A 4,278-nucleotide genomic window follows, 5' to 3' on the forward strand; every position below is an offset into this window, starting at 1 on the left:
CAAAAACCTAACCCACTTCTAGATGACTTAGAAACTTGATATTTGGCATCAAGGTAGACTATTAGGTGCATATAGTAGACAGGTGGAAATCGGCCTGTTTTGAGAAAAGTCGTCGACATCTCTTCTAAATACCTAAAACTGGTATGGATGTGTTCCTCGTGATCTCTAGAATACGAAATGACCGGTTTTAGTTTATGGAGTGGGGGACGGGTCGAAAAAAAGGGGGGCAAAGATGGCGGCCGACCATTATTGATATTTGTTCACATCTTGAGTCTTATGGGACCGATCGGTTCGTGTGAGGTGTCGTTTGAAAGAGTATTAAACGTGCTATTATTGTTTCATAATAACCGTAGTCATAACTGTAGTCGTTTACAAAATATTTTAAAATATTTGATTTTATACCGTGCATGGATGGCATAAGTACTGATTAAATATGCGCCTAACTCAATAAATTACAACAATACCGCAATTATTTTATTACAAAATATACGAGACATTTCATTAGCTTACCAAAAACATAAGTTTTATTGGCGTATGATATTATATAATCAATTAATAACGAATTTTGTTCAGCATGGGTCACTACGCACCGTCACGTAAATGGCGGGCGACCGACGTAAACTTTTCATTATTTCTCGGGTTCTATTTTATTGATCAATTGCTGATAGGTACCATTTGAAAGGTTATTAAACGTACAATAAATGGTTTCTAATAGCCGTAGTCATAACTTTAGTAATTTACAAAATATTTTAAAATATTTGATTTTTTTACCGTGCATGGATGGCATAAGTACTGATAAAATATGCGTCTAACTCAATAAATTATAACTTTACTCCAATAATATTCTTACAAAATGTACGTAAAATTTCATTAGCTTTCCAAAAATATAAGTTTTATTGGTGTATGATATTATATAACCAAGTAATTACGAATTTTGTTCAGCATGGGTCACTAAGCGCCGTCACGTAAATGGCAGGCGATCGGCGTCAACTTTTCATTATTTCTCGGGTTTTATTTTATTGATCAGTTCGTGATAGATACCATTTGAAAGAATATTAAACGTACTATAATTGGTTTTCAATAACTGTAGTCATAACTTTAGTCATTTTCAAAATAATTGAAAACATGATTTTTTACCGTGCATGCACATAAGTACTGTTAAAACATGGTTCTAATTTAATAAATTATAACTTTATCGCAATTAATGTATTTACAAAATATACGAGACATTTCATTAGCTTTCCAAAAACATAAGATTTATTGGTGTAAGATATTATATAACCAAGTAATAATGAATTTTGTTCAGCATGGGTCACTGCGCACCGTCATATAAATCCCAACAAACAATTAGGCGACACTTAGCACCTATTTTCTTACCTAAAGACAGCCTGGCTCTAGAATAGCTACATCTATAGTCTTAGTTTACAGTTTACAGGCTCTGGTGAGATAAAAGTGTTTAAAAGGTTCATCTAAAGATTTAAGATCTACAGTAGCTGTTTTGGGCGCTATATTGCATGTTAAGCTGCTAGTATTATAGCTTATAGCTCAAAGTGAATTGAACAACCTTAACATCTATATGAGTAATAATCTGCAATTTGCACTTAAGGTTCTAAACGTGTGATAAAGCCTTCTACTTATAGCTTTTTATATCGCAATCGCTACTTAACTCTCTTGTATGACTTACAGTCGAACAGAGAAGTTATGAGTCGCTATTATAGATCTAAGATCATGTAGTTACAGACGAGCGTTATTTAAATACCGTAGTACATCTTATAACTGTCAATAGAGTCATACTTACAAGCTAAAACTACAATGCCAAACGCCAATGAATCAATAGGTAAGCAAAAACTATAAATTAGACCGTAAAATAAAATAGTAAATAAATATAATATAGATAGTTTACTCAATATTGACCTTATCTTACTATTACTATACTTAAAACCGGACTTCACGGATAGTTATTATGTGGACATACGCTGCTACTCAAATAGTAGTCACTTATTTTGCATCCTGGAGCGTGCGGCGACAAATATCTCTTTAACGCCACAAGCCTCAGATCTCACTAAAAAGGTGATTTTAAATTATTAACTACGGAGTGGGTTTGAAAACGTTTTACGTGTAGACGCGTGAGTCAAATAACAACACAGATATTAAGTACTTCATATGCAGTGGTTTTGCAATCATGAAAGCTACGAACTTAACGATGTTATGAACCTAGAACTGGGCTTTTGTCAAAAGAGTCAAAATATACTTAAGTTTCCTGTGATAAAAAAACAAAACAAACAAACCATCATTTATATCGATATTGTATCATTTTGGATACCTACATTATAAAATGTACTGTCAAACAATAATAGAATGCTGCTGGTCTACCAGGCGCTCGCCGCGCCGTGTGTTTGCTTGCTTGGCGAAATTGGTCCTGGCATACCTACATATATGTTTATAGTTGTACGATAACTAAACAATATTTTTGGAAAGTTAATTCTAAAAAATTCACGCTATATTTACTACATTATCTCTTTCTCAAATTATTTCAGTCACTAAGCAAATCTCTAAGGTAAAAATTAAACATTTTCTTTAATATTTTTAAAATGGTTATTTTGGGCCTCAGATTTCAAACAATCGAGAATTCACAGAAAATTTAATATGCTTGCAAATGGTATCCACCATGTATCAGAAAAATAGAACCTGAAATATAATGAAAACTCAACGATGGCCGGGCTCCATTTACGTGACGGTGCACAGTACCCATGCTGAACAAAATTCATGATTACTTAGTTATACAACATTATACAGCAATAAAACTTATATTTTAGGATACCTCATAAAATTTCCCGTATATTTTGAAAATATTTATTGCGGTAATGTTATAATCTATTGAGTTAGAAGCATGTTTTACCAGTACTTATGTCCATGCACGGTAAAAATCATATATTTTCAATTATTTTGTAAATGACTACAGTTATGACTACGGTTATTAGAAACCAATTATTGTACATTTAACATTCTTTCTAATGGTATCCATCACCAATTGATCAGTAAAATAGAACCCGAGAAACAATGAACAGTTGAGGTCGGTCGCCCGCCATTTACGTGACGGTGCGTAGTGACCCATGCTGAACAAAATTCATCATTACATGGTTATAAAATACCATACACCAATAAACCTTATGTTTTTAGAAAGCTAATGAAATTTCTCGTATATTTTGTAATAACATTAATTGCGGTAAAGTTATAATTTATTGAGTTAGACGCATGTTTTGTCAGTACTTATGCCATCCATGCACGGTAAAAAGTCATATATTTTAAAATATTTTCTAAACGACTACAGTTATGACTACAGTTATGAAGCAATAATAGCACGTTTAATACTCTTTCAAACGACACCTGAAACGAACCGATCGGTCCCATAGGACTCAAGATGTGAACAAATATCAATGCTGGTCGGCCGCCCACATTCCCCCCCTTTTTATCGACACGTCCCCCTCTCCATAAACTAAAACCGGTCAATTCGTATTCTAGAGACCACGAGGAACACATCCATACCAGTTTTAGGTATTTAGAAGAGATGTCTACGAAAATCGTGAAGGAGACGACTTGTGTTTAATTTAACTCCAGACTATAGAGGGAAAAATCTGAAAACTGGAAATTATTGATATTTCGATGGAAAAATTATAATTAATACTTATAGACCAAAAACCTAACCCACTTCTAGATGACTTAGAAACTTGATATTTGGCACGAAGGTAGACTATTAGGTGCATATAGAGGGAAAAATCAGAAAACTGGAAATTATTGATATTTTGATGGAAAAAAATAATTAATACTTATTATAGACCAAAAACCTAATCCACTTCTAGATCACTTACAAACTTGATATTTGGCATGAAGGTAGACTATTGGGCGTATACAAAAGAAAAAATCTGAAAACTGAAACTTTTTCACAATTAACCGCGCGTTAGCGAGGGTCTCCTTTTCAGCTTAGGCAAACTGCTTTCATGATGAATACTATAGTAATTTTTGTACAAAAAGTAATGATATCCCAACAAAAACATAAATGTTAAATGAGAGCCAAGTTCAATATTAAGAATATGTGTCGTTGTTGACTCGCCGACAAAAGAATTGAGATCTATATGGGTGCCAAGTTATGTGCTGTGTAGAAAATCCTGAAATTATAAAGGATTTCTCTTGGCTAGTTTTTAAAATCAAACCAATTTTTTGAAAAAGTAACATAGATAAATATATAATACCTATATGCCTATCCTATAGGTACGTAAA

This window comes from Cydia amplana, chromosome 2 (genome assembly GCF_948474715.1).
Source record: "Cydia amplana chromosome 2, ilCydAmpl1.1, whole genome shotgun sequence".
Classification (NCBI taxonomy): domain Eukaryota; kingdom Metazoa; phylum Arthropoda; class Insecta; order Lepidoptera; family Tortricidae; genus Cydia; species Cydia amplana.